Source organism: Sabethes cyaneus, chromosome 2 (assembly GCF_943734655.1).
Source record: "Sabethes cyaneus chromosome 2, idSabCyanKW18_F2, whole genome shotgun sequence".
NCBI classification, from domain to species: domain Eukaryota; kingdom Metazoa; phylum Arthropoda; class Insecta; order Diptera; family Culicidae; genus Sabethes; species Sabethes cyaneus.
Window position 1 is genome coordinate 44818932 of NC_071354.1, and position 16159 is coordinate 44835090.

A 16159-nucleotide genomic window follows, 5' to 3' on the forward strand; every position below is an offset into this window, starting at 1 on the left:
GCATACAGCCGAAATTAGCTCAGGTTCTTAGCCATTTGCTCTATTGGCAGCCAATCATCTGAACTACGGTTCCAGCCAGCCAGCCAGTCAGCCAGCCAGCGAGCCAATGAAGCTCAAATCATTCAACAAGGCCATCCTTGGTGGTTGTTTATTTTAATAGCATACGGCCATACACATTACTGGTGCGGCGGCAGCAGTTAGTGATCGGAGTTTGCAATTATTAGAACAACCGGAGCCATGTAAATCTCGGATGTTGCGATCCACCGCCCCTGCCCCTGGCTGTGCGCAAATCAAGAATGTTCTTACCTTCGCGCGCGGATCTCGGTATGGGTTACATTCTATGATCTTTTGAAAAACTGTGTCAGAAGGCAAACTTGATTGGAACGTGCAAGGTTGCAGCCACGGCAGCGGCTAACTTGAGTAGGATTAGGCATGGGCATTAGACTGTACAGTCACTATCCAATGCAATTGCTGTTCGACCGAAAGGTTACCATGCTCGGTGTTGGCACTGAGTGCGGGTATTGTACCGATTGCAACGGAAGCAACTCCGATAACCATGTGTTACCGTAGGAAGAAGCGCCATATGGACGGGGTGGTAGAGGAACTTGATTGTGCACAGTTGGACTTTCAAGGATCGCCGTAACATATCGGTCGACACGGTTCGGTATTGCCCGCTCCACCCCTTTGTCGAGCGCGAGAGAAGATAATTCAACATTGACAGTGCATTGCGGTGGCAGCAGCAGCAGCAGCAGCAGCACCAGCAGCTTGCGGCAAAACTTAGTTAAAACGCACTTGATATGTGTCTGGTGCGAAACGGCGTCGACGCAATCCACGGCGTCCGGTGCGGTTTTGAAATAGGAATTTACAAGCTGAGCGATTTCCTCTCCGGGTAACATCCAGCCATAGGAATAGCATTAACTGCGGCCGAGATCGACCCGTCAAGGTAAGTCCTTGTAACTATTCTAGCTGGGGTGAACAAAAATCTAACGTGCACTTCACGCGGAGGGATGCGAATAGAATGCTGCGCGCCGGTATAGAAGATCTTAGATCAAAGGCGGTTTTCTATCGATGCTGGAAGAAGTGACAACTCACACACGATAAGTGAACGAGAATGGCATTGAGTGCAGTTTTATAGTTATTTAACATGCTAATGAGACGTGGTGGTAGGTATAATGTGTGCTATCGAGGGTGCAATATTTGACTGTCATCCTTAGATTTGAACTGACAAACTGCTCCACTACTGAAGAATGTTACGGCGTCTTACCAGTATTTTTTCACCATTTATAAAGACATGAAATCAAAAAGAGTTATTTCTCTGTTTTCGGTTCAATTTTTGTCTGAAGTAATACAACTGATTTGGTCGTTTGAAAATTATCATAACACAGCAAAATTTGTAAATATTAGTCGAATAAAATTTGATCCACTTGGAAATGGACTGAAAATTGGACCTAATTTGAACGTTATGCTTCATCTTATGACAGTAGAACATATTCGACCAAAGGGTGGTACAACGCCAATGGCGTCACTGTGGTTCTAAGAAATGAAAACTGGGGTCAGTACCCCACAGCCAAGGCATCGAATATCGACTGGATATTTAGCGCACAGTAAAAAAGATGCGTGGAACTGCAAGCGCATGATACTCAGAGCTTGGTTTACGATGGAAACAAATTCACCCTATTTTCAGCCTAATAAAAGCGGCAGCTTGAATTCATGAATGATTAATGAATTATGTTGAGACTGTATTCCTCTAATTAACGCATTAGGGAATACTGCGTGTACCGTATTACCCACCGTAATTTCTTAGTTGCTCAACAAACGATATAAACTGATTTTGATACATTGTTCGAGGATATCAAAGGCTAAGTCTATTGAAAGAAAGTGTTGGCAATGTCAATACTCAATATATTCAATACCAAGAAACGTTCTTGGCGCTTCTGCCTTGCACATGTGATAGTAGTGTATTGTGCATCGTCAGTTTGTTTAAACTGGAATTGAAATCAAGATGAAATTTAGGCCAAAAGTTTTCATCTCAAAATAGAGTATTTCTGTTCCTTCCTGGTGACTACTCGAATTCGACAAAACAGTGGTACAACGAAAATGGCGTCACCGTAGTTTCCAAGGAGTGGAATCCGGCTTATACCCGGAAGTTAAACACGACTGAGCAAATTGATCAATTGCGAAGTGGGCAAAGTGAGAAAGAGGGGAATGCAAGTTTACGGAAAAGGATAGACGATAGAGTTCGACGGTTATAATGACTAAATCTAGAGGTATGGCTGTATATCGTGAAGAACTGTGAGCGGATTGTACTGGAATGAACCAAGCAGAAATAAGCAGAGTATTTTAATGATACTGTACTGATAAGCAGAGATAAGCATATTATTTTAAAAAAAGGTAGTTTCTTCTCTTATGATTTAATGTTATTTGCTGATTCTCATATAAAAGAATCGTTTTGTTAACCCTTTATAAGGCCGTGGCAATTACGTGTAGAATAAACACAAACTTCAGTAAAACATAATGTTGTATGTGAGTACAAATTGAGATTTTTTGTTCGAAAATTGCTGAAAAACTTGAAAAAATTTTATTTAATTGGCCCGTTTAGCGCAAAACGTTGCACTATGGGCAAACGAGCGAAAAAACAGACGCAATTAAGGAACGACCTGCAGGTTGATAAAATATAGGTGATCTCATGTAAAATTTTCTGGAGAATTTCGTTATGCCCACCCCTTTCCTGTTTGTCATCGGAAAGTGCCCCATTTTGCTCATTTTCATGTATTTTTGACATTTTTTCACACTTATTGGATTATACCAACCTAAAGTTCGAGAAAATTAAACTTAAAAACCTGAAATTGTTGTGTAAATAGTCTGCAGAATAGAATAGGGTTTACCCCATTTAGTTTAGAGCCCATTATTTTTATTGGTTGAGTTCCCGTTTGATATGGTCGGCTTGGTAACACGAGTTCAACCAAAAAAATTATTGTGCTCTAAACTAAAAGGGGTAGGCCCTATTCGATTCTGCGGACTTTTGACGTAGGACTACGTCTTTGTTTACTATATTGGGACAGGGTAGCACTTTGTGAAAACGAAAATAGAGGTGTAACGTTTGAATGAAAGATTTCAACTGCTAATAACTACTAAACTACTGAATGCAACTGAACAATTTATATGTCGTTGGATAGATAAAATGACCAGCAATTAGAGGGGTAAGAGAGCAATTTTAGGGGGCGTAAGAGGGGGGGCTCCTATACAAATGAAATACAAATTTCCTCAAAACTCGAGAACTAATCAAGCCAATGGAACCAAATCTGGCATGTGGGGGTTTCAGAAGGCAGAATTACTTTTCTACGGTATACAGAGCCCTTTTCTCCTTCTAAGAGGGGGGGGGGGCTCCCGTACAAATGAAATACAAATTTCCTCTAAACTCTAGAACTAATCAAGCAAATTTGGAATGTAGGGGTTTCAGAACACGAAAATTTTTTCTATGGTAAATTCAGACCCTTCCCCTCTTTAGGAGGGGGGGGGGGCATACAAATAATATTCAAATTTCCAAATTTCCTCATAACTCGAGAACTATTCAAGCAAAAGGAACCAAAATTGGCTGGTGGGGGTTTTTGGAGGTAAAATGTTTTTCTATGGTGTACTGAGGCTCCTTCTTCTTCTAAGAAGGGGGGCTCCCATACAAATGAAATACAAATTTCCTCATAACTTTAGAACTAGTCAAGCAAATGAAACCAAATTTGGCATGTGGGGGTTTTAAAAGGTAGGATTTTTTTCTATGGTATAATGAGACCCATTCGTCTTTTAACAAGGGGGGGATTTTTTCTATGGCGGAGTAGAACCTTTTTTTAAAAAAAAAGGGGAGATCCCATACAAATGAAATATAAATTTCTTCATAACTCGAGAACTAATCAAGCAAATGGCACCAGATTGGGCCTTTGTGGGCTTTTTGGAGGCATGAATTTATTTTTAATTTATTTATTTTATGATGCTTTGATACCCCTCACTCCTGCGGTAGGAGGATAATTCATTACCATTTCAACCTTTATGATGCACACAAGTGATTTTCAAAAGAAATTTCTCTGACTGAAAGGTTGCAGGCAATGTACTTATGAACCCCCGTCCACGTATTTTCAAAGCCACCATTGCATTAAATGAAGATTTGAATCTGAATATTTCGCTCTTCTCTTTTAAACATTCACTTAAACAGTGTCACTCACAGATTCTTATGAACATACATATGCCAGAAATGCAGTTTACATTAGTCTTTGAACTGATGATCTGATATAGTCCTACGTCACCCTTTCGTACACCCCTTAGGGCTGTATACCTTGCAGTTTTTTACACAAAAATATCAGGTTTTTAAGTTTTGTTCTCTCAAAAATTTAATTGGTATAGCTCAATTGGTGTAAACAATTTTAAAAATAGGGAAAAATGAGCAAAATGGGGCACTTCTCGATGGCAAACAGGAAATTTTACATAAGATCACCTATATTTTATCAGCCTGCAGGTCGCGTCTGTTTTTTCGCTCGTTTTTGCCCATAGTGCGTTACTGGAAATATAGTTTGCCACTGCTCGTTAAGCCCAAAAACAGTTTCTCGAATATTCGTGCCAATTTCTAGAGTAAATCTGCATAATTTATCATAATAAGCCATAAATAGAATTCCGTGAAAGCACCAATCGCCGCGCAGTTCCAATGGCCGCGCACTCGGCGATATTTTCATTAAATGCATAAAATCAGGATAAAAACATATAATTTTACGCATACAGTTCTGTTGTTGCACTTTTTCTGTTTATATTAAAGCAAAATAGACAACCATGCGTCGCTCGAAGAAGCAAAGAAAAAATTAATTCGAATGGGCGATACAGCAAGACGCCATCTTTGTAGGTTTGCTAGCTGACAAACTAAGAAAGTATTTTCTTGAACTCAAGAATTTCTTGGAACGCGTAGCTAAAATATTCCACAAAAATTGAAATGCTGCACGATCGTTGTTTGCATTTTTCCTGATATTTTCGAGTGTGCGGCTATTGGTACCAGCTGAAATATTACCTTATCCTATCGTCGCGCATGGGTCTTTGAAAACGACTTTAAGAACCAGGAAAAAGTTATGGAGAACGTTCTGATGTTCTATTGAACGACAGTTTTTCTCAAGGGAGGGATTGTTTTGTATAAGGATGACATTAAAGTAGTTATCGAATAATTTATATTATGCATTCAATTGCAAGTTACGAGTTTTTAATATAGAACTTCATTATTTGGAATGATTAAAATTTGTTTGCTTTCAGGAAATCACATTGGCGATCTTTTCGCCAAATTCAAGCTTCGGTGTGATTTTTAGAGGTAAAATCCGAGGTAAGAAATATGAAATATATTTTGTAACGCAATATATTGGCTATCCGGAGGAAATTCCGAATGAAATGCGGTGATTTGCTTCGGCTGAGGCTTGTTTTGCGAAGTTGTTCACACTATGAGTTGTTTTTAGGTGGGGCTTGTTTGGGTATTTATTGCTGGGTGTGTTGTGTTTATCGAGCTTCATCGAGAGCTGGATGATTGCAGTATCGCCGTCCCTGGCAAGGACTCATACTTTCCTCTGACCAGTACATTTAACTATAGGAGGGACTTTTGCACTGTCTAGAGGCTTCAGCGGGTAAATATAGAATTCAGCATTAAAGAAGGGTAAATGAGGGGCCTGAGAATGAACCCATGATAAAGTCACTTGACATCGAATGGCTTGATTCTACTAAGATTCAAACCCACGACCCCTTGCTTGTCAAAGCAGACTCGCTAACCTTGCGGCTACGGAGCCCCCAAATGTAATACTTAAACCATTAAATATTATAAACTATCAATCCATAAACTATCAACGCAATCGCAACCATTAACAGGTTGATTTTAGGCGCAGTACTTCGTTGTAAAACAACATCCATCAAAATTTCTATTGTGTGGTAATGGAAATTACCATCAGATAGATTTAAACGTATATTAAGATTGAGCCGGGAAAAACCCAGAGCCAATTCGGATTAAAGTTGAGCCGGCGAGAGGGCCATGGCCAACCTGTGCTGTGATTGAATTGGAAAAACGCTAACACCTATGGAGCTAATGTCGAGATGAGCCTAAGATCAATGCAGTGTTGCGAAGCCGACTCTCGTGTGGTCTAATTTTCTCCCACACGCGTACTCATTCTAACGAACGCGCCGGCATAAGCGTCCCTTTCGGATTCTCGCTTGTACTTATTCATGAATTGCGACGAGATTTTGTGATCGTCGCTCTCGTTGTTCGTTGCAGCCCGAGGTGCTTAAACGGATAACTCGCGAAGGTTTGCACTCCCGCCCGTGACGGGTACCTGACTGCTCAGGAGTTATTTGACTCGCGAATAAGCTATGCAGGAAGACGATGTGGGGATGTGTGTGCGCGAGTGTGTAGGTAGCAGAATGTTTGCACACAGCACCGATGGCTGTTTTTTACGCTTGCGTGTACGACGTAAGCGTTGAATGCTATGCTTCTCACTCGCGTGAGATTAGACAACATTAAAGGGTGTCTACGGTTAAATTGCAACACACAAAATTAATTCGCAAAATTCGAGTTTTTATCCGATTGTCACTAAACTTTCATGGCATCGAATGAAACGATTACACTTAGTTTTAGCGTTTTTATTTTATTACATCCATTTATGAGATCTTGCACAACCTCAAAATCGACACGATTTGCATATTTACCAACACTTTCTTCATTTTTCCAACTGTTTTGACTACTTTAGAATGTTTCAGAAGATTCTGCTTCATTAATAGCCTAGTATTTCTCGATTGGCCGCAGCACCGGTGTATTTGAAGGCTTATGATCTTTCGGCCCGAAATCACATTATTTGCCTTATGCCACTCCAGCATGGCCTTTTCACAATGGCATGAAGTCAAATCCTACCAGAAGATCGTAGAACAGTTATGAGACTTCAGAAGAGGAAGAAATCGCTTTTGGAAACATTGTACCTATGGTACCTAAGCTCGCGAAAGGTGTACTTCGCTTTCCACATGAACAAATTGCTTGCCAAATCAAGAATTTTCTGTTTTCGGAGACTCTCCGGAACATCAAACTTATCTTTTGCAGTGGGTAGAATTTGGGATACCCAACCTTTTACCGATGGCACGATGTGACAGATTCTGATTTTCGATGCACTTGTGCAGAACTTTTTCGCAAACGAGCTGTTCTTTCGACGACATTTTTCATATCTTTGCGCACCTGGTAAAAAGATTCACACGGTATAAGCAATGCACTTTAAACTTTCTCCATGCAAATTTTCAGTTGATTTTACCCAACGGTTCAAAAGTTAGAGGAATTTGAGTGTGTTGCAATTTTACCGTGGACACCCTTTAGCTTCTCGCTCGATTCGCAACATTGGGCCAACGTTATGAAAACTTTGAATAGGTAGAATATGACCATTGACTTCAGGAAGGTAAGACCCTTAGATGTACAATATCAATGACAAGATCAAACAAGGGACGAGTATCAAATCCCATCATTTATGACAAGTAGTACTTTATATCTTAGGTCGTCATATTACGACAGTGAGCGATTGCTCATGCAGGCTATGTATGATAGTTAACGAATTTCAATTATTTTTTTTAGATGCAAGAAGAGCATTGGGTTAAAAGGCCACTGCGACAGTCTTAATGATCGTCTTTTGTGGCAGGCTGACACAGTTTACGGACTGCTCATACCCATTGATGGAGTTGAGCCGGATAATTGTAATCCTGTGCCCAAAGAATTTCAATGAAACAAACAAGAGTAATACGAAGACTGTACCAACAATGTACATAATCTGTAATGGACCTGTAATAATATCATATACTGAATTGTTCATTTTATGCGGGGGGAGGATGTGGCATTCTGAAATTTGTTGTATATTAGAGAATTTGCCTGGAATGTGTAATGTGTGTTAATGACAAATGTGTGATAGGTACAATGTTTCGAGGATTTGGCGAGCTAAATCAGATTTATACTTTTTCTGCATGACATCATTTTTGGCATATTTTAGACAAGAAATGCAACAAACTGAATTAACAAAGTACAAAGATTTGATAATGTTCTGCCGCGTTTATGGTCACTTTCTTTGGTTAAGAAAAAAATCAATTTCGGCTCGGTTCAGAATCTGACAATACAGGTGACACACATCTATTGCCCAATTCGATAACGCACAGCTTTTTCTTAGGAAAAGTATACCAGCTGTAAATGTTTGTTAGACATGCATTTTTTTAATTTTTTGTGACAGAAAATCATGGATATTTTAGAGCAAAAGAACAAAAATCTCTTTTTAGTTTTCTAAATTAGTGTACAAATTTTGAATTCTTGTCGATATTCTTCCTAAGTGTTGAGTTCAATTCTTGAGATGGTCCAATGAACCGCTTCTTTGGAGTAACCCGATGATATACCGTTTAATTTTAAGCATCCGCCAGTCACCAGCTCATGTTGTGCCATGATAACGAATAACACTTGAATTTAAGTGCAAGTGAGCAAAACAAAAATTAAATCAATAAATTATCACTCCACTATTATTTTACACTGTTATCTATTGAAGAAGTGTTTTAAACATGAAAAAGCTGTCACATTTGTACACTTGTTTTAAAAGCCGCATGTTTGTTCGCATAAAAACTGAATAATTTAGGAAAAGAAATTTTTTTTCCGAAATGCAGGATCGATATCTTAAAAACAAAAACTTTTTGCAAGAATTTACATTTTTTGCTTTAAATGTTCTTGTTTTTAATAAAAACAAGCGCTGTAAAATATAACCTTTTGGTAAACCTGATTTGTAAAAGATAGGATCCTCCTAATTTAAAGTTCTGGATATGATTAACTTCTTTCCCTCATTAGCAAACCGTCGATTTCTCGAAGGTCAACGGAAGTGGCACGTTGATAAAACTGCTGTGCGGCCACGATCTGCTGAGTAAACAACTACCACCCAAACAAACCGTACCTCGACTTGAGGGCTTCGGTTAACCTTGATCTGAGCAGTAATTTATTTCTAAACCGCATGAGAAGCCCTTCCGCCATCGCAGCCGTTACCTGCCTGCCCCTCTTCGGGACGCATTCTGCTGCTGGCTCGGATACATTCGATCTCGATGATCCACGAAAGATTAACGGCACGGAAGCAGCCATTTGTTGGGGGAATACAACCACAACCAGGCTGCAAAGCCCTCTGTGCTGTGTAATAATGATCATTAGAAGCAAGTCGTTGGATAGCATTGCGTGTGTGTGTTTGTAGGATCTCTTGAGAAGCTGTAGAGTTACAGACTGCCTCGCTGCACGTTGGTGCATCGAGATGTGCATCGCATCTTGCGCGTGCAGCCGGGTTTGTGGGAAAAGAACACCACAGTGTCGTCGTGTTTTTCTGGAAAAACAACTCGCAGGAAGATTTACGTAACCACTAACTGAGCGCTCGTGGCAGCATCTGGTTAGATCGCCCGAGGGGGTAATGGGTGACGAGTCGAGCGATTCTGCCCACAAAAAGGTGTATTAGTTGCCAAGTAGGTATGACTTTGGCTATTGGTGTGTAAGTTGCGGCAGTCGTTCCGGCGGGCGCGAAGAATAGTCAAGAATAGCGCAAATCATTTGCATAGGTGTAAAGCAACAAGTGCATTCGTGCTGCGGCTGTCAACGAACGTGGCATCTAATTTTTTCCTCGGAATTTCAGCACTAATTTGCAAGGCATTGCTTTACTGGGCTGTATGACTGTACAATCATTTGTAATTTTACGGACATAGAAAAAAAAGCTTGAACGTCGTTACATTTATCATATTTCTGGATAAAATCAAACTTTAGTATTTAGAAACCAACACACAGCACGCCTCCAATAATTCAAACCACCTACGAAACATCCGCCCACGTTTGCGAAGTACCTGCCTAGTACTAGAATTAAACACCAATCTTCTCCATCAACCGGCCATCAGCATATTTAAATGAGCGAGCATTATAGTGCATGTTGATTGTAAAACCCCTAAGCCCACTGCAGTCGAAGTGTTCGGCCATCAATTTCCAGCTAACAAGCCGACTCTGAGTGAGCGAACTGCCCTGAAGACAGCAAAAGGCAATCAAGTTCCAGTCGGCGGCGGCAATTGTAGCCAAGCAAGCCGCAGCGCCCCGCATGTCAAGGCTACGAACCCGAAGTTGAACTAACCTATATCACACAAAAGCCGTCGCCGTCGCTGTCGCTTGCATTGAAGGTTTTAATTCGAGCCGGGTGTCTTTTGCGGTAATATACCTTCCTTTCGGAATTATCTCGTTGAGCATTGTCACTTTCACGAATGTTGCTTAAATATGCATGTAAGTTTTTTGCTTTCGATGCTGTGCATGAATTTGGCCATGAGGTAACCAAAATTTTTAGCATGATTTCGTCATTTTAATCATTTCAGATCAAATTTCATATGGTGGAAAATCAATTAGAATTGATAATTCCTCATCACTCAATATCGCGCGATCGCCTTGGATCTGTTATCGGCAACCTGTGCAGCAGGAGATCTGCCCTCAACGGCAATCTGTTTCCTACTGAGCACACGCTATGGAGTCACACCGGACAAATATAATGCACACCGTACTAAATAGCAGCTTAACTAAACGCCAAACTGACAAGCCAAGCCGCCGTCGCATGCTTGAAGGCAAAGATGCAAAAGGCACGGTCGGTGGTGGTGCCGTACCGGCACTGTGTGTCGGGTAGGGAGCCGTATGTGTATCGGTAGACATAGGTAGGGTGAAGCGCAGTAAGTATAGAAACTTCTTGGCCTTCATTGATCGTCAATGACACGCTTAGTGTGGATGGTTCAGCGACTGTAAATAAATAGTACGCCACCGTCGTCGTCGGCAGCGGCGCGCCGTCCGGGTTGAGCAGTAACAAGAGATGCGCCAAGCGATGACCTAGATTTGCGGTGTTTTTTTTTCTTCTTCGTATCGGTAGCGGGATGACCATGGAGATCCAAGGATACGCGACTACAGCCGAGCGGCGGTAATCTGAATATGAGATTTGCATGCTCACACTCACTGTTCGTTCGGTGCCATGGAGTGCCGCATGTCGTAGCCCTGGATCTTTGTGTCAGGAAAAGATTATTTCTAACGAAGCCGCATGTTGTGGGATTAGGCGGTTGAAAAAAGCCAAGTAGATGGCATAAATCTTTTGTCTTTGCATATTTGTTTAACTTTGTTGTATTTATGAAGCCCTTTTCAGATGATAGCGTTAATAGCATCAATCGCATACTTAGACATGACAATGACTGTTGATAAATTATACATACCTAATCTATTTGTTCTTTGTTACTCCACTTTGATACAACACAGAGGGCTTCGAAAAGTAGAATTAGGTAAACTAGCAAACAACTATGTTAACAAGCAAGTTGTAAGAACTGTTTTATTGGGTGTACAAGCTTAAAAAGGCGATAATCAAGAATCAAAGCGCTTTTAAACTTTGAACTTTTTCAGTAAAACTGTAAAAGAGATTTCACAATTGGATTAATTTAAACAAAAACATATCATAAATGGTAGTTAGTAGTAAACACTACTGGCTTGCAGTGATGTTCAGGTTTAAACTGATAAGATTGCAAAATATTGTTATAATCTGTGACGGAATGGTACGAAAGGAAAATTACCGTTGTAAACAATATTTACAAGCTCACTCAAAGATGATGATATTGAATGTAATAATAAAAATAACGGAGACTTGACTATTGACAGGTTTGGCTAATAATTCTGGATTTCAAGATATATTGCACATTGTAAAATTAATTTTTTGGATAAAAAATACAATTTAATTTAATCTCTGCGTTATTAAAACCAAATCTATACATAAAAGTGAGCGTGGGTTTGTATGTTCCATTATAACTCCAGAACGCCTTGACTGTTCTCTGCCGACAGGGGGTGATGAGTATGAATGTATGTTCCGCCATAACTACTGAACGTTTGGACGGTTCTTCATAAAACCTCGTTTGTCAATCACGTTTTCCGACATAAAATAATCAGTGCAGGGGGTAAAGGGCTGCGTTTCTCTTGCATTTAGAACGATAGTAGCTGCAAAAGTGGCTGGATTTCTGAAAAGGGGAATAGGGTGGCCATTAACAAGGGGGAGGTTCAAAAACGTAAAAAGGCTGTGTGTCGGTTTATAGGGATTACCGCGAAGAACACAGATTTATAAGTGGCTGGGAGACAAGTGGAAGGGAACTGACAAAGGGAGTATACATTCATATGAAGAAAAAGGGTTTTGTTTCTTGCATTATGAGAATTTCTTTACACTAATAGATTGGCAAGTGACTGCGAAAAAGTCGTTTTAAACAAACTTAGTTTAAGCTATATAAACTTTTGAGAAATTTTTTAAACAAATCAAAAAAAGCATTTTCTGTAGCACTCAGGGCGAGCTGAATGAGGGTAAATATAGCGGAATGCTTATTGAATCAACCCAAAGTTTATATCCCACAAACCTTCGACCGGATTTAGATGACGATTTTTGCTAAACTGTACAATAGGATCTTTTAAAAAAATATGTATTGTCCAATTTTTGTTTTTGATTTTCCTACAGGCATTGATTGTCGGAAATTAAAAAAAAAACCTTGATTCTATAGACTTTGTCGCTTATTTTGGCACTAATCTTGTAATGATCCGACAAGGAAAAGTGTACGAAGGTCATATACCTGATCCTTACAGCGCTGCACGGAATAAAATCAACGCAATAACATGTAAGCATTAACCGATCATACGCAAATGGTGCACTATTCCTTGAAAATGGAAGATGCAAACATCAAAGCAATTTGTAACACGATACGGAACTGTGGTGGGAAGTGTACCTTCCAGAACAAGAAATAATCTGGATGCAAATTGGGCTGAGTGAACCAATACTTAGTCTAGTAAGTTGTACAAATTGCCTGTAAGCGTAAAGAATATGGATTTCCATCGTCCATGATTTTAGGGAATTGCGTCGCCAATAGTGAACGGGAGAAGTGGCGACACGTTAAACTAATATTTAATGATTCCATCGCTTCTCGCGCACAAATTGCACGGATTGTTTCCTAAAAGGACCGGTAACCACAAGTTTGATGCAGTGTGTTTCCCGCTGTATGAATTGCAAAGCGATGCTATATCTATGTACACTTTAAAGATGCTTTCGACCGTGGAGACCACGGGATTTTGCTAGACAAAATGGAGCGACTGGGTGTATCTACGGACGCTTTTTGCTGGTTTAGATCTTATTTAACGAACCGAAGTTTATGTGCCAAAGTAGGATCTACTGATCCAACTTCTTCTCCAATCGATCTGGAGTCCCGTAAAGCAGAAACATGGGTCTGCTTCTCTTCTCGATTTTTATAAATAACGTTACGCTTTTGCTTCCGCTTGATTGTCGACTGTTTTATGCTGACGGCACAAAAAGCTTTAATGTTATCACGTACCAAAGCGATTGTGTGGAACTACAGGAATACTTTAATACTTTTGTGAACTGATGTGAAACAAACTATTTGATGTTAAGTGTAGACAAGTGCAACATAATTTCGCCAATCGAAAATAGCTACACTATTTCGGACCATTGCGTTCTCCGTGTGCAGTGTGTCAAAGACCTGGGACAATGCTGCTAGACAATGAGCAAATGTTCAGGCACCACTATGAAAGTATTATTTCAAGAGCTAGCCGTAAACTAGAATTTATTTTCAAAATTGCTGAGTTGCGCGATCGTTTAAATCGGTATTATGCTCTTTTGTGCTTTTGTGAGATCGATCCTAGAAGCTACTTTCGTTGTTTGGTGCCCATTACACGCCAACTGGTGCAACAGAATAGAAACAGTACAGAAGAAATTTATCCACTACGCATTTTGCCTTGGAGAGATCCGCTGAAACTTCTTGGTATTCAGCTTTTGGAGTTAAGACGACAAATTGCCCAAGCCGTTTTCGCTGCGAAGCTCGTATCTAATCACGTGGACTGCCCTTCGCTAGAAAAGCAGCTTAACAGATATGCTCCTGTTAGACAGTTACGTCAAAGGAATCTGTACTAGAGTCGCAGAACCGCCAATTTGTAGCTCATGAACCTATCAGAATTATGTGTCACTGTTTCAAAAAAGTGTTTGAGTTGTTTGACTGCAATGTAGGGTACGGGAGGGTATTTTAGGCAGGTTTCTAAATTCAGCCTATTTGCCTTATCTTTCGCCAATAAAAATACTTTGCCGGCATACAATTTTAATATGCTAAAACTATTTTCTCAAGACTGTAAGAAATCTACTATTTTTTATTCAAAGAACGTCAAAACCACCTCCACTAGAACTAGGCTTCAGGCCGAAAAAATAGATGCTATTTTCGAGCTTAATGGGCTGAAAATACCATCCCGTGCCCTACCAGTTCATGTTTCTCGAGAGCGACTAGTTAATGTTTTCAATAAAAGCGAGAATTATTTTATTCATTAAGACAAACAGTCACATGGATTTTTTTTGTAATAAATAAGGCCATTGCAAATCATATTAAAAGTTTTTGTCACCCCCCCCCCCTTGGAATTGGCTTGAAAAATCGGGGGGCAAAAAAATAATTTGTAGGATATGAGTCAAATTTCTTTTTATAAAATCAATTGTCTGTGGGCTCTACAGTCTGAAAAACTCGAAAAATGAGTCTTCGAGTTGAATTAAAGCTTCTAGCACGAAACAGAAATGGAAATTCGAACAATGGAATTTCTGAAAATCGTCCAAAAAAATTTTACTTTGTTTTTGTCTTTTTTCATATATTTTTGCATAGAAAATAATAACGTATATATTATAAGCAAGAATAGATTCGGTTTTCACGTTTAAACCTTAAATAAAAATTCTAAAAATCCATGTTTTTTTTGCTCGATTAAAAAATTCACTTTGTTTTTTTTTGCCCTCCCCTTCAGTGGCCGAACACCGGAAGGACAAAAACTTTATAAAATATTTGTAATGGCCTAAATAAATATTAAATAAGAAGTGTACTTCCGCCAAACACTAAAAACATCATAGAATGACATCTCGCCGTGCCAAAACAAGAAATGGATTGAGTCACCAACGCTTAAGACGGAACCTGTATGGTCCGCGTGTGAACTGTTTTGGTCAGATTTGGGGTCAGTGCGTTACGCGAAGGATGCGCTAGCCTAGTACAATGCCAATGGAGTCGACTTCGTATCAAAGACGATGAATCATCCAAAAGGTCTCAAGGCTAGGGCGATCGAAACTTTTTGGGCTCTGACGATGGAATACTTGCGGAACAATGTTAAGGCAGCGGAAATATCATTACAATTTTTCAAAAAAAGACTACGGAACAGTATCCAATTCACTGCAAAATCGTCGGTGTTGAACAATGTTAGCTAAGAAAAAACCCGCTCACTGGCGTACGCTTGACTCTCAAAACTATCACGTTAAACTGCAAGAGCGGAGAATACTGCAGAGAATATAAAAAAGAAAAAAAAATTGGTCAAAAACCGAGCTCGTATTGTCATTTTGAAATCGTGCTTGGATATTTTAGGTCACCCTAGTTTAGATGAGTTTAGTAAACGAAGCACAATCAAAGAACAAATGCTGAACAGTTTTGCTCTGCTATGCCTTTGTGCCTACATTCAATGTTGTGAATCGAGCGAGAAGTCAACCATGCCTACTCAAACGCGAAAGAGTATGAGAAACATAGCATTCAACGCGTTCGCCGCTCACATAGGCGTAAAAGAAACAACCGCGGTGCTGAGTGCAGACATTCTGCTACCCACACACTCGCGCACGCACATCCTCACATCGTCTTCCTGCATAGCTTATTCCCGAGACGAAAAATTCGTGGGGACTGGGATATCAGCTGTTCGTGAGGCTAGTGGCGCACTGGGATATAAATTTTGCATTACTTTTTCTTCTCCTTCTTCATCTTCGTCCTCGATTCTACTCACTCGTGGGAGCACGAGCCGTCGTGAGTAATCGGTATCAGTAGATCGGGCTGCAATGACGAACGACGACTGTAGCTGTTAGCTAAACACCGTAATAAATCTGCTTAGTCAGATTATTACCATTTAGAAAGTACTACAAAACTATGTATTGCTTCGCCTGTGCTTTACTGCGTGACCTCACGTCACCTTTAGCGTTATTATGAAATAGAGACTTGGTAGCCTTGGCAGTTTGACAAGCAACCGCAATCGCCAGAAGGAGTACAGAGTGCAAAATTATGCTTTAAA

The 16159-nt window shown here is 40.0% G+C and overlaps 1 protein-coding gene across 1 annotated transcript in view; it reads right to left on the minus strand.

Annotated features, from left to right (window-relative positions):
* Positions 1-16159, minus strand: part of LOC128733834 (titin homolog) — a gene marked incomplete at its 5' end in the record, with an annotated part of 102662 nt that overhangs the window by 11661 nt on the left and 74842 nt on the right. The gene's annotated exons all lie outside the window — the stretch shown is intronic.